Source organism: Chenopodium album, chromosome 10, assembly GCF_948465745.1.
Source record: "Chenopodium album chromosome 10, dcCheAlbu1.1, whole genome shotgun sequence".
Classification (NCBI taxonomy): domain Eukaryota; kingdom Viridiplantae; phylum Streptophyta; class Magnoliopsida; order Caryophyllales; family Amaranthaceae; genus Chenopodium; species Chenopodium album.
In genome coordinates this window covers 37,081,460-37,106,838 of record NC_137843.1, presented here as the reverse complement: position 1 = coordinate 37,106,838, position 25,379 = coordinate 37,081,460, and the positions used below count along the sequence as shown (strand labels likewise).

General features: G+C 36.7%; 1 pseudogene across 1 annotated transcript in view; it reads right to left on the bottom strand.

Moving 5' to 3' along the window:
* Positions 1-24,222, bottom strand: part of LOC145565170 (uncharacterized) — a 47,813-nt pseudogene extending 23,591 nt beyond the window's left edge. Inside the window, exons 1-25 of the transcript XR_014094981.1 lie at positions 24,141-24,222; positions 23,888-24,011; positions 23,717-23,788; positions 23,364-23,438; positions 23,199-23,270; positions 22,829-22,990; positions 22,623-22,697; positions 22,368-22,439; positions 22,165-22,236; positions 22,004-22,072; positions 21,846-21,920; positions 21,527-21,598; positions 21,170-21,307; positions 20,388-20,866; positions 20,152-20,313; positions 19,247-19,398; positions 18,691-18,910; positions 18,258-18,493; positions 17,657-18,101; positions 13,708-13,763; positions 13,050-13,202; positions 6,331-6,668; positions 4,837-4,916; positions 4,427-4,612; positions 2,583-2,636 (exon numbers count right to left, since the gene is read on the bottom strand). The product of XR_014094981.1 is annotated as an uncharacterized LOC145565170 (transcript). The remainder of the gene's footprint in view (positions 1-2,582; positions 2,637-4,426; positions 4,613-4,836; positions 4,917-6,330; positions 6,669-13,049; positions 13,203-13,707; positions 13,764-17,656; positions 18,102-18,257; positions 18,494-18,690; positions 18,911-19,246; positions 19,399-20,151; positions 20,314-20,387; positions 20,867-21,169; positions 21,308-21,526; positions 21,599-21,845; positions 21,921-22,003; positions 22,073-22,164; positions 22,237-22,367; positions 22,440-22,622; positions 22,698-22,828; positions 22,991-23,198; positions 23,271-23,363; positions 23,439-23,716; positions 23,789-23,887; positions 24,012-24,140) is intronic.
* Positions 24,223-25,379: the final 1,157 nt, after the last annotated feature.

Below are 25,379 nucleotides of genomic sequence, written 5' to 3'. Positions count from 1 at the left end.
TCAAGTACAAATTCCCTTTAACAATCATAAAAGGTGTGATCAAGCAATAACAATAAAACATAAATAATATCAAGCAACATAATAATAAATCAATGAACAATAATGATGATAATAACATGATAAGGCATAATAAAGCTTAATAATAATAATAGCAAGATCCTAGGCATGATACTAACAAGATTAATAACAAATCCTAGCATGTCACTAAGGAATAAAGATCAAAGCTTTAACCTAACATGGTACTAACATGATATTATAAAGAATCAAAGCACTCTAAACATGATACTAGAAAGCATAAAATAACATCCTAACATGATACTAGGAATTATAAAACAATAATAAGCATGCGATCTACATTGTGAAAGAAATAGGGAGTAAGCTAATCTACTTACTTTGAAGCCTCGTACCTCTTTCTAATAACAAAATACACAAGTTAGTAAACTTCAATGAAAATCAATAAACAACAATGAAAGAATTAAATTAAAATCAAATTAAATAAAGTTTAGACTAGTTTTGGACCAAACCCTCAGAAATATCAAACCTTTCACGTCTAGGGCGAAGGCAACTTCGAACTTGGCTAAGAGATTCAAGATCTTGTGAATGCGGAATATTGTATTTTGTAAAAAGGCTAGTTTAGAAAGAGAGAGAAAATAAGAATTAAGTAATTCTTGATGAGAGAATAGAGAGAATTGATAGTGATTGATGAAAGTTGATTGAGAGAATTGATGATGAAAGTTGATGAATAAAAACAGAGGTTCGGACCCTATTTATAAGAAAACATTCCGGAAAATCATAGAATTTGATAAGGAATAAAACTCCACTCTGTCGCTAATCAAACCAACCTTGTCGCCAAAGATTTATCTTGTCGCTAGGCGACAGAGTCTGGCGCGAGGCGACAATCTTGTCGTTTCGCGACAAGACAGTTTTTTGCGGATTTTGTTTTAATCATATCTTTTGATCTAGAAGTCCAAATAAGTCATATAATATGTCGTTGGAAAGCTCTTGAAGTCTACTTTCTAATTCAATTAGAATCAGATTAAAATCTTTTGTAGATAAAAAGATATGGACGAAATAGTAGGACGGTGTCAGTTTTGGATAGAGTTTCGTATATCTTTAATATCTTTTTCGTTATAGCTCGGATTTATTATTATAATATATCATTGGAAAGATAATTTCAAGATCTATCCAACCATATAAAATTTGGATAAAAAATATGAGGCACGAAAATAATATCTGACTATCTTTGAACATCTTTAAATCCGAATACAATTAGGAAAGTTTTAAAAAAGGAAAGTTTATATTTAAATCAAATTCCATGATCTTATCTTTTCAAAAAAGGATAATTAAGATATTTTAGAAACTTATAGAAGATTCTAATCAATCCTAATTAGTTTAGGAATAGGATTAAACCTTGGGACCCTCCACATGATCATTGGGTCGTAGGTAAAATCCGGTTTGGGCCCAATTTAGTATTTTGGCCATAACTTCCTCATTATTCATCGGAATTGGGCTTATAATATATCGTTGGAAAGGTATTTTAAATCCCCATCCAACTATACCATTATTGGACCCTTATCATGGACCAAAATAAACTGAAATGGACGTTTTCATAAAATAGAGTGGGTTTTCGAAAACAGAAAGAAGGATTTTAATAAAAACTAACCGCAACACTTGACTTTTCACACTTTTACCTCATTCGATTATGTTTCGACGTGATAGGTATTCATCACTGGGTTTGGTTTTGGGGAGACACAAATGGGTGTCTACACTCCTAAACTACTTCGATCTTCAACTAACCAAAACGCGAAACACCACCCAACCTCCATTGTTGTCTGAGTTTTAAACACCACCCACAGAAAATCAAAGGTCGAAGTTTTTTGTCACAAACTGCGATTACTAGAAGAGAGGAAGTTATTGTGCAATTGCAATTGAGGTAATTCTACAAACCCTAAATTTTTCGCAACTGTTTAAATTAGGTTAATTGTTGAAATTTATGATTGTAGCTGCTGCATGTTGATGAATTGGTGTTATTTTTGTACTTTAATTGGTGTTATTAGTAGTCTTTGAACCCTAATTACGTCAATTTCCCTTATTTGCATATTTCAGATTGAAATGGTACTTGTTTGTTTGCGAATTTTTCATGGGGGTGCCTTTAAAAAAAAGAAGAATGTCTGGGTGTATTTGGGTGGGCAGTTTAAGACGTTTGAAGTGGATTGTGTTGCTTTTATTTGAGGGAGCTAGTTGAAAAATGTGGTAATTATAGTCCAATATTTAAGGTATACTATGCTGTCCCTGGGTTAGATTTTGAGGGTGGATTGAGGAGTGTTTATGATGACAGTGAGGTGAGGTCAATGGGGAAGATCTTGGGTGGCAGTAGAACCATTGAGTTGTATGTTGTGCATGATGGGTAAGACCTTGATTGCTTACCCCGGTTAAACCCTCACAAACTAGATCCACAAATGCAGCCCAGCCCATTAAAATCCCAAATGATAAACAAACTCAGCCCAATAGACCTTCTAAGCTGACCCCAAGAAGGTCTAATAGGTTGGCACAGGAATCCTGTGTTGTTTAAGACAAGTTACCAGAGCTGTCAAAATGCACTAAAAAAACAGCATCTCCAGTGGTCCCCACCTTAACTGCAAAAGGCAAAAAGAAACTCAGCCAACTAGATTCTAAATCTCCCAGTCAAACTTGTAACCCTATCCCTTCTTCATCTCTAACTCTACCAAACCAGGAACCAGAAACACAAAACAGTTCTCACCTTGGAAACATATATCTTAGATCTAGGACGTGTCCTAGAAGATTATGAATGGCAAGATAACAGACCTGGTTGCCCCATTCCTCTAGAATAGTTATTTTATCATACAGACCCGAGTGATGATGAAGGGGATAGTGACCCAGATTATGTGGAAGAGATAGATGAAGCTTTGTTTGATGAGGCAGATTTTAATAAGAATGAGTATTGGGAGGATGATTGGCTAGGTGATTATGAGATTTATGAACTTAACTTTGGTACTGATGGAGCTGCAGTTGATAATGGGGATATAGATCTGTTGAAAGAACCTGAGTTGTTGTAGGGATTTGAGGGAGTGGATACAAGTGATGATGAGCAAGTTGTTGCAAGGGAAAGGGTTAAGGGATTTAACAGTACTGTAGTTGAGGTAGCTCATAAACTACAGCAAGAAGCTGCTGAGGGTAAGTTGAAAGCACAGAAAAAACAGAAAGGAACCTGTAGAGGCTAGTAGTAGTAGGAAGGAAGGAGAACCTGTGTCTGAGTATGAGGATTCAGAGGATGAAATACACACTCCTATAACTAGTGATGATGAAAAAACTTTAGAGGAAAAAAGGGCCAAGAGAGGGCTGTTAGTTGGGAAAGATACAGATTTCTCTAAGTTTCAGTGGCTTATACGACAGAGATTCACATATAGGGAGGACTTTAAGCAGGCAGTGGCTAAGTATGCCATACTTTAAGGGAGGAATCTGTGTATAGTGACTGCAGACAAACTTAAGCAACAAAGAATAGGGGTTAAGTGTATTCAAGGCCGTCCTTTTAGATTGTATGCTTCTTGGGATTCTAGGAAAGGTAGTTTTGTGGTGAAGAAAGTCATGGGTGAGCATACATGCTTTAGGAACATGGAGAAGAACATTCAGCTGAAATCAACTTGGTTGGCTGACCAATTGCTGGATGTGTTTAAGGCAAGGCCTCACTGGCCTGCAAAAGAGATAATAGAGACTGTGAGGAGAGCTTACAGAGTTATTGTGAGGAAGGATTTTGCATACAAAGTGAAATATTATGCTCATAGAATGTTGCATGGGTCCATGAGAAAGCATTATGGAAAGCTAGGCAGGTATCTTGAGGCATTGAAGAAGGCAAGCCCAAAAACTGACATTGATTTGGTTACATTCAGACAGAATAACAAAGGCCCCCAAATTTTTTAAAGGTTGTATGTGTGCTTTGATGGTATCAAAAGGGGATGGAAGGAAGGATGCAGGAAGGTCATTTGTGTTGATGCATTCTTCGTGAAAACCTTTCTTGGAGGCTAACTCATGTCTGCAGTTGGTAGAGATGGGAATGACCAGATGTTCCCTATTGCCTGGGCTGTGGTAGAGGGTGAGAACAACATTTCATGGGAATGGTTTCTTGCAAATGTGAAAAAGAGCTTGGAGCATGAAGATGTTGCAAGGCTGGTGATACTCTCTGATGAACATCAGGTAGTCTCCTTTAAGATTATGTCTCTTTTACATGTTTTGTTATGTGTTTGGAAGTTGAATTTGAACACTGTTGCAGGCTATTTTATGAGGAGTGTCAGTGGTGTTCCCTGAAACTGAACACAGGCATTGTGCCAGGCACATATTTGCAAACTGGCACAAAAATTTCAGAGGAGATGAGTTTAAGCTCCTATTCTGGAACTGTGCAAAGTCTTACAACAAAGCTGATTATGATGAGAACATTGAAGTTCTAAAAAGGCAGACCCACTTGCTGTTGAAGGGTTTAAATCATACCAGCCTGAGGTCTTCTGCAGGGCCTTTCTGAAGATAGAAGTCATGATATGATAACAAGTAACAAGGCAGAGACCTTCAATGGGTATATTATCAATGCCAGAGCAAGCACCTGATATACATATTGGAAGATATTAGGTCATCATTAATGAAGAGGCTTGTGATGAAGAGGGAAGAGATGCAAAAATAGACAACACCATTATACCCTAAGATACATAGGAAGCTGTTAATAGAGAAGCAAGAAGCTGCAAAATGTGATGTCACTCCCTCTTCTCTAACTAAGTTCCAAGTTAGTTATTACTTGGACACATGTGTTGTGGACTTGGAGGCTCACACCTGTACATGCAGAAAATGGGACATGACAGGCCTCCCATGCTGCCATGCTGTGGCAACCATCTTCTTCAAGCATAAAAATGCTGAAGATTATGTGGATGCTTGTTACAAAAAAGAAGCTTACATAAAAGCCTACTTAGGGTCAATACCACCAGTTGAGGGTGAAAGACATTGGCCAAACATTGAGTTTGAACTGGATCCACCACCAATCAAAGTGGGCCCTGGGAGACCTAGAAAAAACAGAAGGAAAGACCCCTTTGAAGATCCCAAGAGACCAAGGAAATTGACCAAGCATGGGATGGAGATGACATGCACCAGCTGAAAAGGGAAAAGGGCACAATAAAAGGGGTTGCCCAACACCTCAAGCTTTAATAGGAGAGCCCCATCAAACCCCTGCTAAAAGACCTAGAGGTAGACCTAGGAAAACACCTGTCCCAACAGAGATCCCAATTGTGCCTCACAACACTGAACATCACACAGCCATTGCAGAGCCATCAAGACTTGGCAGAGGTGGTAGAGTGGTAACTAGAGGGGGTGGTAGCAATAGAGGTACAACAAGCATCAGGGGTAGGGGAAACACCAAGGGAGGCAGGGGAAACAACAGGGGAGGTGGCATGGGAAGTGATACAGCCCCTGTAACAAGAAGGGGCAGGGGAAGAAGCAATAGGGGTGGTTACACAACCACTGGAACAGGAAGGGGCAGGGGGAGAAGCAACAAGGGTAGCAGAAGAGGTGGAGGGAGGACACAAGTGCTAGTGCCTCAAGGCTTTGGTGTTTTTATCACACCTAATGGAAGCAGTATCACAAATGTAAGCTATTGCTGACTCTAATTTTTCTTTTTTTCTTTAACCTATTCTGTTTCCAACTTCTAACTTTGTTTTTGATTTTTTTTGTTCTATTTTTGGTCCGTGTAGCCACCAGTAGGCAATGAGCCTCAGGATGTTAGTGCCTTCACCACCACCTTTAACTACAACTTCAGCTAAGGGTCCACATCCAACCCCTAGATGTTTAGCTATTTGACAGCAAAGTAGTTCAGTTGTATTAGTACTCTAGTTAATGAACAATTTCAGTTTAGACCTTGTTTTATTAGTAATATTTTGTAATCGTATTCTACTTTTCAAAGACATAGTCAACTAAATGAAATGATGCTATTTTATGCTATTTGATTGTTGTCCAAATTTCAAGCATTTTGTCTTAGCCTCTTGTTCAAACAGAACATCAATGGTGTATAGCTCATAAAATTTTGAACACAAAAAAATTTCCAAAATATGTCATCATTTCATTCATCATAGGGGACTAAATTTTTTACAAATCATGATCATAAACTAATTAACTTAACTTAAACCACAACCTATCTTAAAAAGAAAAATATTTCCATAACACTGACATACATAAAGTCAGTGGCCAAAAACCTACTTCCATACATCATCCTTAAAGCATTATCACAAACATGCATAAACTACCATCATATCTTCTCAAAAACATTCACCCACCAACCTACTTATATCCAAGAAAAACATCATAGACCCCACCCACACTAGCTGATTCACTTTATCAACAACACGAGTGAAAAAGGCCCAAGAAAAGACCAAAGTCAACATCAATCGCTTGTCAGTGTTGTTCTCCTTCAACTCAAACATACTCTCTGTTGTTGCTATGCCCATTTCCTCCACTTCTTCCAGCAGCTCCTCCTTCTTAGCCTTTAGCTTCTTGATCTTCTCTTTCAGCTCTTCTTTTTGCATCTCCAGTTCAGCAATAGTGGTGTCCCTCTCAAGAATTAGGGTTTGTAGCTCACGCACATCATCAACCCATTTGAAGAAGCCACAAGTCCTTTGCTACAATGCAAAAAAATTAATTTGCAAAAAAAAAAAAAAAAAAAAACAGAGATTAAAAAAGCCTAACTTTCTTACCGACCAGTATGAGCAACCATAGAAGCGCTTCCCCACTGTTGGCCCATCATACTTCACCGTCCTCAAAGGAGCAACTTCATTGTGGTAGCAGTACACTGGACCCAAGGGACTACCTCACTTACCCCTAGATCTGGACCTTGAGGAAGAGACCATTGAAAGATGAATTGCCATTGATGATTCAAAGAGAAAGGAGAAAGCTTGCAAGAGAGGATTTGAGAAATTGTAAAAAAAAATTGAAGGGAGGGGGGCAAATTTAAAGAAAATGCAGAGAGGGAGAGCAGAGGAGTTATGGTGATTAATGCCTCCAACGGTATTTTTTCAATTAGGGAAGGAAAGAGAAAGGAACCGGAAGTGTAAGGTTTTAATTCAACAGATTCGGTCATTAAATAAAAAAGGTTCATTTTTGGAAAATGGGGGTTACAAGGTGGGATTATTTCTGGAATTCGAATAGGTGGGGTTATTTTGAGCAGATGGGTAAAAGGTGGGATTATTCTTTTCAATTTTTCCAAAAAAATATATCAGCCAACAAAAAGAATATATTAGCCAATACAAAAATCATATCAGCCAACAAATAAAACATATCAGTTAACACATGAAACATATAAGCCAATAAGTAAAACATATCAGCCAAGCCAGACACACAAAAACTTGCGTGCGGGCATCCACACACAATAGATTTTTCTTTGTTTAAACGCACCATTTGAACTTCTATAATTTACCCATCACTCTTTGAACATCTTTTACGTTTTATACTTAAAAAAAATTAAAATATAAACATGGAGGTTTTATTAGATTTGTCTTCAATTATACTTTTAAAATATCAATGTGGAGGATTTTCAGGGTAGGTTTAGTGTAACACCCCAATAATTCTCTCTTTAAACCTGTAAATTCCTTTAATAAAATGCAAGAGAATTACTGACGTGCTACTGCCACATGTTCAAACGTTAAGGCTATTTCAGAATTTAGTAGTGGAAAAACTAACTCAATTATAAATAAGTTTCAAAATCAAAAAGCAAAACTAAACTTAGTCTTACAAGTTGGAATCATTAAGGCCCTTATTCAAAACCCAAAAACAATATAAAAGTGGTAGATAAATTAAACAGAGTTTAATTAAATTCAAAAGTAAGAAATAACATAAATTGTGAATGGTAACCAACACTCCACTCAAAATCCCACCACCTTGATGCAAGTTCTGAGTATATAAAAATCTGTGGTTAATCTACTCCCCAATATTACAAGTGTAAAAATTGGATCATTACAGGGTCATTGAAAGGCGAAGGCCATGACCAAAGAAAGACACACAAAAGCACGGAATCAGCAACGCTGAGTACATACAAGCTACGAAATATAATAAGAAATCCCTTGCATGCTACTAATATTCAATCATCACATACAATTTAATTATAGACTCAAACACGCGACTCAACTGTCAACTTTACTAAGACTTCACTAGTTAATAATAGTTAAATCATTTCATTTTATTCATCGGATTAAGCAATAGATAAGGTTGTCCATCCTATGCTCCATTTGGAACATCAATAAAAGAAAAACCCCATGCCTCCTTTTGGAAACATCAATAAACATCCAATAGCCACAGGCGCGACTCCGTGACCGTAGCTAGTATGAGATCTCATCTAACTCCTAGTTTTTAAAAAGTATTTGAAACAAGAGACTCGTAGATCAGACGGCCTCTAGAAAAGTGCACGGCTAATACCCCGTGTACCCCAACCCTTGATTGTCATTACTCTAGATGTGCACCAATCTAGAGTTTTATTGCTCATCCATCTTGCACTTTACGTGATTTACAAGTTTAGACTTGGTGATGACTCGTATGCAAAACAATACAATCAATCAAATATCAAATCATCCAAGCAATACAAGTTTCCAATTCAATTCTTGATTTATTAGTGACAAACAGTATTTATTATTGATTCCTTTAACTATCTCGGTGTGTAAACACCTTATATTAAGTGCATAAAGCACCCCAAAACCTTAACCTCGTCTTGTAAGACTTTAATTTTTCCTTTACTCATGCTATCTCAATAATCATGATGAACGAGTAATAAAATAATTCACTCCACATATTCACGTACCTTTGCCTCTAAGCTCATCTTACAAATTAACGCATAAATAATACTTACAAGTTAAATTAATACACAATCCTCATACTTGAATCAAAACCAACCGTGACATCAAACATTAATCACAATTACTACCATACAATTTCAACCAATCCACAAGTTCCTAACATGATTCTAAGTTTTCCATGTCCTTAAACATGCTCCTAAAGTCAAGGTTTTCGTATCCTTGTACGTACCTTGAGTAAACAAATTGGTTGGACACTTAACCAACTAGAAATCACCTTCTATAAAGTCCTCTCCTAAACCAAACAATAAGATTCAATCAATACCCAAACAAGAAAATTTACAGCAATATAACTTGATTTAAAACTCATTAAAACTTCCTTCAAAACATGTTTTTATGCTCAATTAATCAATAGAAATTCAATAGGAACAAAAGCCCCAATTTAATTGATCATAAGAATCCTAAAATCCCAATTTTAATAAATTAGAACCCTAGGTTTTAGAATTCACAAAATCTGAAAATTATAACACAAGTATAAATCTAAAATTATAAGTTTAAACTATCAAAATCATGAATTGATACTAAATAAACTAATTTCAAACAATTAAATCAAACCCAAAACAGTACTTATATAATTATGCAAATAGGAGTAGAAACAAGGGGAAATGAAGAAGAGGAAGACCAGCCACGGTGGGAGGCCGGGCTGGTGGTTGATCGCCGGCGGTCAGAGGATGCCAGCGCCGGTTTCTGGCGAGCACAGGTGGCGGCGGCAGCTAAGCTGCGATGGCTGCAAAGTGAGCAGTACCTCACTAGGAAGTAAGGGAAAAAAAAGAAAAGAAAAGGAAAAGAAAGAAAATAAAGGAAAAGAAAATAAAAATAAAGGAGAAGGAAAATTGGAACTAACCTTTTGTGTGGGAAAAATTTGGGGATTAATGAGGTATTTATAGGAGAGAATATTGTAGGGTAAGTAGGAAGATTGGGCCTCATGAATATAATGGGCCAATTAGGGAATAAAATGGACTAGGCTTTGTTTGTATGGGTATAAATTAGAGAACAAAGGTACATATAATAATTTGTACTAAAATAATTTTTGACCCAAATAAATAATTTGAAACTTTTGAAATTAAATTCCGGAAAAAAATACAAATAAATATTATAAATAAAATAAAATTTCATTTATAAATTATTTAAAAATGCGAGGGATTACATTTAGAGTGATTTGGGTGGGCGGTCACGACGACTAGGTTGATGAGTGGTGGTGTTGGCGACTGAGAGGTCAGCAACCAAGGTTGTCTAGGTAGTTGTTGTGGTGGCTTGGAGGAGAGAGAAATGAGGTTATTCGGAGCACATGACACTCACGTGAGGGGGTCAACACCGATAAACCAAGTCAATGGCCTAAAATTGGGTTAAGGTGTGTTCTCGCAAAAAAAAAATCTAGTTTTAAGTATGTTTTAACAAAAAAAAAAAAATATAAGGTGATTTTTCACAATAAAAGAGTTATAAAAGGTGTTTTTGACCTTTTTTTTTTTTTTTAATAATACAGAGTAACTAAAACCAAACTAAAGATATAAATAAAGGTTTGCATTGGCAACTTCATTGCCAAGCGTGAAGCGTGAAACAAGTCGTTCCGGATTTGTTATGGTGTCATAAAAAATCCCAAGCTATCAGCTTCCTAGTTCTAGAAAAATCTATGTATTGTAGTGTATTAAATTTTGATATATTACTAACACAAAAGGTATCAACGGCTTGCATCTAGGCATGTTCGGAGTGATGGCTTGTGTGGTATATGTAATGGGAATCAAGAATCAATTATTCATGCCATTTTTAATTGCTCTAAGGTGCGAGTGATCTAGGATAACTCCTACTTCTGCAATTTGCTTGATTATGCCCCCTCTTCGTCTTTTGCGGACAGATTGGAGTGGATAGCAGAAAGGGTGGAGCGTGAGGAGCTGTTGGTTTTTAATGCACTTACTTGGGCAGCCTGGGCTTACAAGAACTCTATTGTTTTTAACAATGAATGGCAACAAGTGGAGGTTAGTATTGCAGGGTTCATTCGTTTGGTTGTAGATTACAAAATGTATGCTGCTCGATCGGGTTTTTAATAGACATATGCAAGCTTCTCTGAGGTCAAGAAGTAGCTGATGGTCCCCCCTGATGCTGGAAATGTGTGTGTGAATATTGATGCTGCTACTCTGGAGGGTTTTGGTGTGGGACTGGGAGCAGTGATCAGAGATAGTGGTGGGAAGATATTGGCAGCTGCTGTCAAGAGATTGAGGGGCGAGACGAAGGCTGAGATGTCTGAAACTCTTGTTGCGCATTTTGGGATTGATGTAGCTTGGAGATTGGGATATGATCGGGTGGAATTGGAATGTGTTGAGCCCATGAGAAAACCCGCATGTGTGTGGTGTGTTGTCCCATATTAGTTGAGTTTATAAGTGAGAGTTTGTATTGGGATGTGTATCCCACATTGAAGAAAGAAGATAATTGTGTCCACTTTATAAGGTTAAGGGGCTACTCCGATCCCCTCATTGCCATATGGTTTTAAGTTGAAACCTTATTAGTCGTATAAAGTGGACAGTTGTGACGAGTGTGGCCCATACCCGTTTATCATGGTATCGAAGCCACGTTTTTTTTAAAATCCTAATCAATGGCCGGCGATATTGCGACTATGGTTGGTAATACTAAGATGTCAGATAATAGATTGAATGGTAAATTCGATAATAATTTGTGGATTGTCGATACAGGAGCCACTCATCATGTCACAGGCAATGCCTCTTGGTTGTTTGATACAACTCTTATTTTCGACTGTCCGGGTGGTTTGCCGAATGGTGAGACTGTTCTTGTAGAGAAATAGGGTTTGCTTTGTCAAACGGATTCGATAGTGCTTAAACATGTTCTCTATGTTCCCAATTTGACTTGTAATTTGATTTCGGTTTCCCAATTAAACGATGATTTGCATTGTATTGTCAAATTTAATTCCTCTATGTGTGCTATACAGGACCAAACGGGGACGCTGATTAGAACGGGAACTAGACGAGATGGAATTTACTACTTCGGAGGAAATTCAGTGCAACATATCTCGGTGAATGGAGTAACAACACAGTTAGAACTGTGGCACAAGAGACTTGGTCATCCGTCGGAGAATGTGGTGAAGTTACTTCCTCTTGATAGTCTTAAGGGTAGCTTAGATAAAAGTTGTGAAGTTTGTTTTCGTGCTAAACATCCTAGGGACATGTTTCCTACGAGTGATAATAAAGCAAGCCGAATTTTTGAGAAAATACATTGTGATTTATGGGGCTCTTATAGACATGCTTCTTCGTGTGGAGCTCGTTATTTTTTGACAATAGTTGATGATTTTTCCCGTGTTGTGTGAGTTTATTTGTTGGATGATAAGACGGAAGTTTTTCGTGTTTTTATGAATTTTGTTACAATGATTGACCATCAATTCTCTCAGACCATTAAGATTGTTCAGAGTGATAATGGTATGGAATTTAATTGCTTTCGTGATTATTTTGCTGCTACTGAAATTTTGTTTTATACTTCTTGTTGGGACTTCCCAACAAAATGGTCGGGTTGAACGGAAGCATAAGCATATTTTAAATGTTGCTCGGCATTGAGGTTTCAAGCACAATTACCAATTTATTTTTGGGGCAAGTGTGTTTTAGCTACAACACATTTAATCAATCGCACCCAGACTCCTTTGTTAGAGAACAAAACTCCTTTTGAGGTTCTTTTTGGTCATCCTCCATCATACACTGCTCTTCGAACTTTCGGATGTTTATGTTTTGCTCATAATCAGAAAACCAAGGGTGATGAATTCGAAAGCCGAAGTAAAAAATGTGTGTTTTTAAGGTACCCTTTTGGCAAGAAAGGTTGGAGGTTGTTCGATCTTGACAAAAAGGAATTCTTTGTTTCTAGATATGTTAAGTTTTCTGAAGATGTGTTTCTGTTCGTTAACACGAAAGAGGTAAACATAGAGCCCACACATATTGTTTCTAAGAATGATGATGTTTCGGTTGATCCGGATTTCGAAGAATATTATGTGCATCTGTCCGAGGATGAACAAGTTGTAGGTAACAACAATTTAGAAGAGGCGGGTGCACAACCACATATTGGAGGTAATACCGCTGCTCACCCCATAACAGAGCAGACCGAGCTAGAGCAGCCCCCACATAGCCGACAGTGAGCTCTACAAGCACCCCGAGGAGTACGGCAGCTGACCGCAGGGGGGTGCAGAGTAGCCTGTGGTACAGCAGCAACACACTGCAAGTGTGCACAATGAACATCAGTCCGTACAGCAGCAATCCGTACAGCAGTAGTCCGTATAGAACAGTGCATAGCAACAGTCGGTACAGCAACAGTCCGTACAATAGTCTGCACAGAACAGTGCACAGCAGCAGTCCTTACAGCACAGTGAACAACAGCTTGGTCGAGGTTTCCGCGATAAAATTCCATCGGTTAAACTTCGCGATTATGTGACTCATACAATTGTCGCAAAAAGTCCATCTCCTTCAACGTATACTCCCTCACCATAGCGATCCTCAGGTACTTTCTATCCTATAGCATACTATATTAATTGTGACAAGTTTTCTGCACATTATTGTCATTTTTTGGCATCTATTATTTCGGGTCAAGATCCGAAATCATTTCAGGAAGCAATGAAGCATGATAGGTGGAGGAAGTCAATGCAAAAGGAAATAAGAGCGTTTGAAGATAATGGGACATGGACTTTAGAAAAATTGCCGCCAGGGAAACGTGCCCTTGGTAGCCAGTGGGTATACAAAACAAAATATCTCTCCAATGGAGATATTGAACGTCTCAAGTCAAGATTAGTGGTGTTCGACAATCATTAAAAGTCGGGCATTGACTATAATGAAACCTTTTCTCCTGTTGCAAAAATGACTACCATACGGGCTTTCTTAGCTATTGATGCATCTAAGAATTGGGAACTTCACCAGATGGGCGTTCACAATGCATTTCTTCACGGCGATCTTGATGAAGAAGTCTACATGAAATTGCCTCCCGGGTTTGATACTCATAATCCGAATCTGGTTTGTCGATTGAGAAAATCGTTGTATGGTCTGAAACAGGCTCCGAGATGTTTGCTAAACTAACCAAAGCTTTGAAAGGGTGTGTGTAGGCGTCGTTCGAAGTGCGAGTACATTAAACATGTGTGAATATGATTAGCACTCATAGAAAGTAGGAATTGACATATACGATTAGGGACAAGGAAAGTAGGGAGCCACCAACAAGTTTTTAAGGAACTTGTATACCGTTCACGGATCATTTAAGGCAACCACGATAAAGGGACGACGAAAGGCAACAACGATTGACCCATGAAGGTTACACCCCATTCATAATCCATGAGATTACTAAATCCATATGGTTCAGAACCACGAAAGGAGGATCGGGGATGATGGTACGAAGTGAGTCATGGAGTCACATTCGCCCGTATTGGCCTCTAGTCGATTCTTATAGTAAAAAGTATTTCCTGCTATCTCAAAGGCATACAAACAAAGATTTAATTCGCTCCAAACTATTATTATGCTAAATTGGTTGAATACTAATGCAGCATATAATTCTAAAATTAAATATCTGTGATCACTTGATTAAACAATAAGATTAAAAAGGAACCTAAACCGGTTGTCCAAATTATCTTATTAGTCGTGATATTCAATTACATATTCCCTTTAAACATGCAATACAGTGATCATAATAACAATAGAATAAACATTAATATTGGAAGCAATTTAACCATAATATCGTTAGTCAAATCAAATAATAAACCTAATCATGATACTAGCAATAAAGAATAAAATAAGTAGTTAAATTAATTAATTACTCATATTCCATGCGTTCCTTTAAATTGCTACATCATGAATAAATTGTTAGTAACTTCAATAAAAATATAAATCAAATTAAAACAATTAAATTAAATAAAAAGCAGAGTTGATTTGGTCCAAACCCTCAGTCAATTCTACCTTTCACGCCTTGGTTTAAGGACAGAACCTCGAGTGTTTTATGGACTCCTTGGAGTGCTTAGGGAAGTAATAATGTAATTGGGATAATAGGTTTGAGGCTTAGAATATGAGAGAGAGAGAGAGAGAATGATTTGGTGCATAAGAGAGGAAGAGAGAATGATTTTTGGTGCCTCGAAAGGCCAAAACTGAGGAAATTAGGTTCGTATTTATAGAGAAAAAGAGTAGGGTGAAGCACGGAACCCTAGAACTGAAGCACCGCGAAGAAAAAAACCCTAGAAAATCACCGTGTCAAGGTGAAAAATACCGTGACACAATACACAGTGCCGTGACACGTCAGCAAACACCGTGGTGCAGCAAATCCAATTTTTTACGCGTTTTTAAAACTATGATAACTTTTGATCCGTAACTTAGAATAAAGCATATAACATATAGTTGGAAAGATTATTAAAATTTCCAACCCAATTAGAATCAGGTCAAAATCTTTCGTAGATCTTAAGATATGGCCGTTTTAGTGAAAGGGTGTCGGTTTTGGGCCGACTTTAGTGTTTTGCTCATGTCTTCTTCGTTATATATGATATATAGTTGGAAAGCTTATTGAAAGGTCTATCCAACCAAATAATAATTGGTTCAAAATTATAGGGCCACAAAATCAGTTCATCTCGGTTTTGTGATGTGGACACGAAAAGTGGAAAGTAAGTTATGGTTTAGCAAAATGGGCTAGATATTGGGTTGGTTTATCAAATGTATTAGGATTGAATATGGATTTAAGCACTCCAATATTAAATACTCAACCCGACCAATGATGGCGGTAAAAGGTTGTTCATCATCGGGTTTGGTTTTGGGGAGACATTTTTAGGGGTCTGTTGTATGGCTTTCTCCAATCTTACTCTGATTATTCCTTGTTCACATTCACTAAGGGACCTGTTTAGATTAATGTTTTGGTATATGTTGATGATCTTATAATTTCGGGAAATGATTCCGATGTGTTGCGTGCTTTCAAGGCTTATTTGTCAGATTTTTTTAAAATGAAAGACCTAGGTGCTTTGAAATATTTTCTTGGTATTGAGGTTGCTCGAAGTGCAACTAGATTGTTTCTATGCCAGCGAAAATATACTCTTGATATCATTTCAGAGGCCGGTTTGACTGGTGCAAAACCGTCGGGATTTCCTATGGAGCAGAATCATCGTTTGGGTCATACACAGGGTGTCATACTTTCAGACCCAGAAATGTATCGTCGTCTAGTTGGCCGGCTTGTGTATCTTGCTGTGACTCGTCCTGATCTTGCATATTCAGTGCACATTTTATCTCAGTTTATGCAACAACCCCAAGTGGAGCATTGGGAAACAGCTCTACGGGTTGTTAGATATTTGAAGGGAACCCCAGGGCAAGGGATTTTGCTTTGAGCTGATAGTGATTTAACTTTTGCAAGGGTGGTGTGACTCAGATTGGGCAGCTTGTCCACTCACTCGTCGATCTTTGACCGGATGGTTGGTTTTCTTGGGCAAATCTCCTATTTCGTGGAAAACAAAGAAGCAGCCTACAGTTGCAATGTCTTCTGCGGACGCAGAGTACCACTCTATGGCGGCTATTACATGTGAGCTAAAATGGTTGAAGGGTTTGTTACTTAGTCTTGGCATTCAGCATCCTAAGGCTTTTCCATTGTTTTGTGATAGTCAATCGGCGTTACATATTGCCAAGAATCCGGTGTTTCATGAACGCACCAAACATATTGAAGTCGATTGCCGTTTTGTGAGAGACGCTATTTCGGAAGGCATAATTGAGCCTTCTCATGTTACTACGGATTCTCAATTGGCAGATATTTTTACCAAGCTCTTGGTAAACGACAATTTGATTACCTCTTGTTCAAGTTGGGCACTTTCGATCCACACCGTGTCCCAACTTGAGGGGGTGTTAAGATAGAAATATATGTTAGGATATTTATGATATTATTTGATTGGCATTGATTGGTATAGTTGGCATATTATTGGCATAGGATAGATTATAGGAATATTTGGTGGTTTCCTAAAGTCTATCACTGATACTTTTGTACGCTATATATTTTGGCATATCACATGAATACAATTAAAGCTTTCTCCCTCATATTAATTTGTTATGGTATCTGAGCCAGGTTGGGTTGTGTTGAGATATGGGCCAATATTATGGACAACTCACATGTGAGGGGGAGTGTTGAGCCCATGAGAAAACCCACATGTGAGTGGTGTGTTATCCCACATTAGTTGAGTTTATAATTGAGAGTTTGTATTGGGATGTATATCCCACATTGAAGAAAGAAGATAATTGTGTCCACTTTATAAGGATATGGGGCTACTCCCCTCATTGCCATATGGTTTTAAGTTGGAATTTCCTTAGTCGTATAAAGTGGACAGTTGTGACGGGTGTGGCCCAGACTCATTTATCAGAATGTGATGCTAGCAACGTAGTCCGTGATATCACGCAGAAGCATAATGGCAGAACACCACGACACTTGGTGATTGAAGATATATGTTCAATTTCTTTTCATTGTAGTCACATTAGAAGAGTAGGCAATACTGTAGCACACTTGATGGCTAGATTGGAGCTGAGCTTGTAATTCTGGACAATTTCCCGCAGGGCATCGCTGCTCTTGCGGAATTGGACCTTACCTGATATGGTTTTAATAAAATGCTCCCGCTCCCGTCTTATTTCAAGAAAAAAAAAAAAATGATGTTCACTGATTATTAATAAATATTACTGTTTTAAACATATGAACATTTAACCAATTATCTAATCTTATTAGCACCAAGTCTATCACAAACAACAATATGAACTCTAATGAAAAGCTCCCAATACAGAGAACTTCAACTTAACGAGGGAGTGCTCCATTATGACTGTACAATGATTCATCCCTATAAAAATGTCGAATATTCCGCTGATCAAATGTTCCTGAACTTCCTCCCGAATCAATGTAAGGATTCAAACCAGCCATCTCTAATATGTCCTCAAGCTGTTTCACCACCTCTCCCATGTCAGGGCGATCAGCACCCGATTCTTCCACACACCTCAGTGCCAAATCGACGTACTTCTCAATGCCTTTCAGTGAAGTGCTGAATATAATACCTGAGTCGAGAACTTCATGAAGACCGTATAGATCCTGTGTTCTGTCAATGACATTCTTTACTTCACTTACTACGTATTTTCCTCTAACTAGTGGTGATTTTCCTGTTATCACCTCGAGCATTAGTACTCCAAAACTGTATACATCACTCTTCTCGTTCAACTTTTGGGTATAGTAATATTCGGGATCCAAGTATCCCTGTACATTGAATAGATTAACCTTCAAACTTACTAGACTTTGTATTTCTTAATACAAGTAGCTTAGTAATATGGCTTAAATAAGCAGATTTGCTTTATTGATTCATCATATAATAAACTCAACTAGCAATGACAAATGCATAAGGTGTATACATACCATTGTCCCTTTCACTTCAGTGGTGATGTGACTCTTTCCAACATCAATCAGAGGCTTGGACAGACCAAAATCAGAAACTTTTGCATTTAAGTTTTCATCAAGAAGGATGTTGTTCGACTTGATGTCTCTGTGTACAATTGGCGGGTTGGCTAGTTGATGCAAGTAAGATAAACCTCTTGCTGTACCAAGAGCTACCTTTATTATCCTCTTCCAGTCTAGTCGTACCCCTGACTTTCCTGCATTATGCAGTGTACACACAAAATTATCAAGAGCCAAAGGAAAGCAAAATCGTCATATTTTCATACTGTCATGTTTGAATTTCCTTCTTACACGAAAGTATTATTGTAGTAAGCGAGAACAATTCAACAAAAATGGCAAATGATTTGCAGAAATTGTAGAGCATAGAGAAAAATGGTGCCCTAGATTGAAGTACCTGATAAACTCTCTTTCAAGTTGCCATTTGGAACATACTCATAGACTAGTATTAGCTCTCCTTTTTCTATGCAGAAACCCAGCAGCTTGACAAGGTTTGTATGATGAACTCGCGTTAGAAGCTCTATTTCAGCTCTGAATTGATTACCACCATGCCTTGATTCATGATTTGCTCTTTTTAGAGCAACTAGTTGTCCATCTACAAGCATCCCTTTATAGACCTATGTGAACATTGTATAGCACAAAATCAATATAATTACTATTCTAATATAGTGCCTTCATATTCACATTATACTGAGTTTTTTCAAAGATAAGTCCACCAGAAAACCAGTGATCTGTACATATTTTTCTATAAAATAAGATAATAGGATGGCTTGAAATAACTTGTTCATAGCATGGTATTAAATCAAGGTTGCATCACCGCATCGTGAGCACATTGTAAAGGATTAGCTATCAGGTATAAATGGTGGTGCATTAGATAGATATATTCTTTGTGGGATGGAGGGAGTGTAACATTCAAAATTGGTTGTATATTTATTTCTACAGCTGTAATTTACCTTCCCGAAGGCTCCTGAACCAATGCCATTTGCTGCAGAAAAATTATCAGTGATCCTTTTTACCTCATCAAGTGTAAACAACCTCGATCCTGAAAGTTGTAAAGGGCTAGTGTTGATTCCAGGTGACCTCCAAGGTGAGACTGGTGTAATACCTACAAGTTATAAATCAATGTCAGAATATTATAATAGTTTGAACAAATGATATTCACTTTTCTCTTTAAATGATTCCCAAAGAAGACAGTCCTAAATTGTGTCGAAGTCTTCCATTTGGGCAGCTAAAGTGGTGTCTTGATATGTGTTAGGAAAAGTGGAGAATTATCATATTCTGCCACAAGGCTCAAAATCAATTAATTTTTATGGGATATTTGTAAATAATTAAAAAAAACTCTAATGTACTATGTAAACTTGAGTATAATGGAGCCCTTTAATGGAGGAATTAAGCTCAAGAAACAACACAGCAAGGCGGAGCATCATAGAGCCAGAAGATATAATCTTTTTTTGATAACACCAGAAAATATAATCTGCAAAGGATAAATGTACTGGACTACATATATAATGTCTTTATATATGTTTTGTAAGTATTACTTAGCATATTTAGGATGTTTACAGGTTCTATACCTTTAACCAACACATGAAAATATCACGGATCACAAAGCATTTTTTGATTGAGGATCAGGAATTTCAAAATGAGCAAAATTCTAAACTTTAAAGCAACAAGCTCGTATAATCAGAAACAAGCTTAGCATGCTACTATCTATTATAGAAACTATAATAGAAGCATGTGTTGAATTCTAAGCAACTTCTCTTCTTAGGCTCTAGAATACAAAAGGAAGAATGATATAGATTACAAAGGTTAGCTAATAAATGAAAACTTAGAAAGTTGAATGGACGAGATGAGAAATCACCTAAGGGATAAGTTGGCTCTTCAGATTTTGCTGGTCTCTTCCGACAGTAACAAATTGTAATTCCAGCACACAATAATATTAGCAGACTAGAGGATCCTCCAGCAGCAATTCCAATGATAGCAGCCATACTGAGCGCCTTCTTTTGTTTGGATGCAGGTTCATCTAACATTGGAAAAAATGGTGAATATTATGAAGAAACTACAGAGTGAAATATAGAAAAGGAATATGTATTTTACCTGCAAAGATTGTATACTCATTAGCTGTGAAATAGCACGTTCCATAAATTGGTGGTGGCTTGAATGTCTGATTGCTAAGTAAAAAGCCTAAAACAGAAATGGCTGTCCTATTGAACCGACCTTGATCTAGGGGAAATATTTGCAATTTGATTCCAAGGTAATTAGATGTATCTCTACTTATATTACTGAGGGAAACAGAATCAACAGGAAGTTTATAAATGTGAAAAATGTCCATTAGTTTTTGCTCCAAAGCAGAATAGTAACTGAAGTTTTGCAAGTTTGAAAAGTGCGGGGCTCTGAATACAAAATTTCCAGTGTATGGATTAGCACATTTGCAGTTAGGACTGGAAAATTCATTTGCATTACAAGCAACAGGGGCACAATTCCGAGGTGTAGTATATGAAGGTGTTGACTCCTGAGTGATTCCACAGTAACTCTGCAAGTCAGTTGTTTCATCACACACTGGGTTTTCGACAAGACTGCAAAAGTTAAGAAATCTATGAGGCAAAAGATCTCTATTGAACATTAAGGGACTAATATGTTGTTCATTAAAAATAAATTAATTAAAATATCACTTGCTTTCAGCTGAAAATTTTTGCACATTGATTATTTGCATTGTTTGCATAATTGCATGCACATCTTTGTATGGTTCTTGTCCAAACCCTTTTTTCTACCAAAAATAATCCCCCCACTCCAGTTCTCTCTAGGAAATGGTAAATATTTAAGCCCCAACAAGGAAATGATACTAGTTAAATGAACTAACATCGAAATCCAAAGCTTACATTAGTTGGAAACTTTTATCTCCAGGTCTATGAGTGTAAGCAGAAATATTATTGTTTTGCATGTCAATGATCCGAAGTTCAGTGCTGTGAGCTGCACCAATGTCCAACCTGCCATCGAGCCCGTTCTTCTTCAATATCCTTGATTTACATGAAAATTTTGTAAGTAACCTGCCCTGTGATGTCCAAAACTAAAATCTGGCTCCAGGTAGACAAATTTTCTTTCATGCCATTTTGATTCTCTTATGCATCATAGCATTGAATACGAGATGAAAACAATAATCGAATACCAATATCAAGTAAATAATGCTCCATTGTAAAAGAACAATCAAAGACTGAAAGTCTGACAATGATACTTACACTTGCTGCAAGTGAGGAAGGCTGAATAAATTATCAGGAACCGTGCCTTGAATTTGAGTTCCTTCCATTATTCTGAGAAAAGGAACCATGAAGAACTCAAAAATAAGATACAAATGAAATAAATTATAGCGATGACATAGGAGAGAATCAGCTGGGCTGATATTCTGTTGCAGAAGGTTTTTAATTTTCTTTTTAACTGAATTATTTGTGTCAGATTTAACCTAAACTAGAAGCTTGATTTTCAGTAAACACAAAAGGGTATATACCATCCAATTCACAGAAAAACGCGAAGCAGTTATAATTAAGATAAAATTAATACAAATCTGTTAATGAAGACAATGCATTGATCCATGAAGGGAAGTCTGAGGCTTCAAAACTATTATTGCTTATATCCCTGCACACAAAATATTCACAGAACATTACTTTTGAGAATGTAATGTAACATTGAAGTATAAAGCAGCACAATTTCATACTTACAAGTAATTTAGAGAGTTCATGCCAGTAAGGTTTGGTATAGGGCCTGTCAATTGGTTGTTAGAAAGTAGCCTGAAAGTAAATAAAACCCCCAATAAATATTACAATTTTGTGAGAAAACTAATATTGCACAGAAAGGAAGTCCATGCTTTTGTTTTACTTACAAATCAGTAACACTAGTAAGATTGCTAATGTTTAAAGGGACAGACCCACTGATAGAATTCCAATCAAGCCGTCTGTTGAAAAACGAAGTCCATAAATAAAACTCTTACTTCATGGTAACTAAGCAAAGACACGGTATTATTTATCTGATCACCTGATTTTACATGAAATTCTTTGGAAATAAAGAGGAGGATAGGATGCTTACACCACCTCCAATGTTTTAACTAGGCCTAGTGTTGATGGTATGTTTCCAGTAAGCTGATTGTTATCCAAAAGTCTGCCAGCCAAAAATATTTGTTAATCACTTGACATGAATCGTAGGATACCCTACTTCAACATGGCTTATAGTCTAACTTACAGATAAACCATTCATTCTATCAAGAACTAATTTTAGCTAATCAATGAGAGTAGATGAAGAAAGTCATTAGACACATATCTTAGACTCTCGAGTAGTACTTACAAATGAAGAATAGTCATATTTTCATGAAGCAATTGAGGTGGAACGGAACCTGAAAGTTGATTTCTTCCAAAGTGGCTGATCATCAAATAGTTCCCAAAATAAGGACAATTAAAAAAAATTTACTTAACAATTTCAAGGGTGAACAAGGCAAGGGAACTTCTGACAAGAAGTATTAATGGAGAAAAAACCAAAGCTATCAAACATACAAATGTTTTGTATTGACCAGCATGTCCAAACCAGGTGTAGTCCCATTGGAGACGGGTAAAGTTCCAGTAAGCTTGTTTTCACCTAAATCCAGCCAATAGAGTTTAGAAAGATTACCAATTGAATTTGGTATTCTCCCACTGAAGCTATTAGAATTCATATATCTGCAAGAACCCACAACGCCTAGATGAAGAAAAACAATAACACTGACGGATAAAGTGACAAAAGAGGAGGTAGCGTCATAATAATTATAATGAGAGCTCAGGGTCAAAGCTCAGAAGTCCATCAAATACTATACTCAGATATCAAGAGCATATAAGCGAAATACTCTATGTATATTAAACAAATCTTTGAGAAATAAAAAATTCTTACAAGAATCTCAACTGAGACAGAGAGCCTATAGTATCTGGAAGCTGTCCATTGAAATTGCAGCCAACCAAGATCCTAAAGTACAAGAGTAAAGTGAATGTTTCACAAAAGGTTATATATCTTCTAAATAACCTAGAGCTATTTTTGTCACGAATTAATATTTCTTACAGGTTTGTGAGCTTTGTTAATTTCCCAATTGCTGAAGGGAGAGGTCCTGACAACCCTTTGTTATAGGACAAGTCTCTACATCAAAGAAACAAACGATTAGATAACCCTCAGTATGATGAGTTTATTCAATCAAACAAGTCACTCAAGAATAAGGAATAGAATCAATTGATAAATGTAGTAGTTTAGTGCACAATTTTTTGAAAAAAAGTTAGGGTATGCAACAGAAAGCGAAAATACATCAGTGATAAGACCGAAAACTGAAGGACAGTATAAAGACAAACAAATAGACATCAACTGTAAGTGGTTGCTATTTAGCTCAAAAACATCATTCGTAGTTCATGTAAGAATCATACAGTATTTGTAGTTCGGTTAATTCCTGGATATCACCTGAAAGTCTGCCTTCCAGCTTCATGCTTGCTAATGTTCTGAACCAAAAAAAAAAAAACTTGCAAAATTAGATCAGGTGATTGGAAAAAGATACTGCAGAAAACTTTTGTATGCAATAATAGAACGAAATTTCTCACATAGCAATAACACGGGAATCATTGCATATAATTCCTTGCCAGCGACGGCCACATGGGTCAGGAAAACCACTCCAAGAAGGCGGCACATTCTTCCAGAGTGCCTTCAACGACACTATAGCAGCAACTGCATGCAACAGATATTACGGTTTCAAACATGCATGAATTTCTCAGTAAATCATTATTAACATGTTTGTCTGATAATTCTGAGTATAACCAGAGAAGAAAGGGAAACATATACATGCTTAAAACTAACCATCATTACTATTTGTGTCCGACTTTGTGATCGAAATTCGAGTGCTTAGAAATAGCAGACAAAATACTATAACAGGACTCATTGCTCCAAGTTTAGTTGATGAAACAAATCACAGAATAATGAAACTATACAGCATTAAAATGCACATTGCAGAATAAATATAAGCACTCTAACTTTGTATTTAACAACATAAAATATTCTACTACACTTCATATGCAATAAGAAAACAATGCAAGTGTGAAATTAAAAACAAGAACGTTTTACTAATTCAGAACATAGATGCTAAGTCAACCTATGTACATTATTAAACATGATTATGATAAGGAAAATCAACCAATAGTTAGCAATTAATTAGTATAATTAGCTATAAATGTCATAGTCAATGCCTCATCAAATTTGTGAACGGTAAATTTTTGTTCGTAAATTGCTTTGTTTTTCTTTTTGTTTTAAGGAAAAATTGCTTAGTTGATAATACTAATATCAATTATTCGCCAAATTTGTAATATCTAAGGGAAAAAATAACAACTGGTTCATTAACAACGTCAAGTTAAGAAGACACAATCGAAATAATAATGTTGTTTACTATAGTATGAGTAGAGGTGTGAAAACCCACCCAACCCAAAAAAATAAAAGAAAAGAAGACTTTCGTTATGAAATATAACTGTATAACAAACCTGATTTGACTCGAAAAATTCAGAAATCAAATTCGATCTGTTACCAAACTGAATTCAACCCGAATTCGAAGTTAACTCAATCTGAACTTAATCCAACGCTAATTGAACTCAACTCGAAATTGATTTGACACGACTTGAACTTAACTTGAAACCGATTTGACCCAACTTGAACTGTATACCAAACCGATTTGACTCAAAATAAATTAAACCCGACCTAACACTGAACCAACAAATACCCGATTGAATCTGATTTGTTTTTATCTGAACTGATATTAACCCAACCTGATTTAATGTAACTTGAAATATCAAAGAAAATTTCTTCGATTTGATATTTTTACTATACTCAAGTTCAATCCGAGGTTTTAAAAAATACATTGTGTACCCATGAAACCTTACAAATACACCGTGTACCCCTGATAATTATTAAAAAAAATGCACTAACTTATTACAGAGTAATGCTAATGTAATACTCAAACAATTAATTATCGAGTAAACTTAGTTAATAAATAAAATTTTAACACCCATAAGTTTAGGCTTTATAAAGAATGAATGATCAATAGAATTT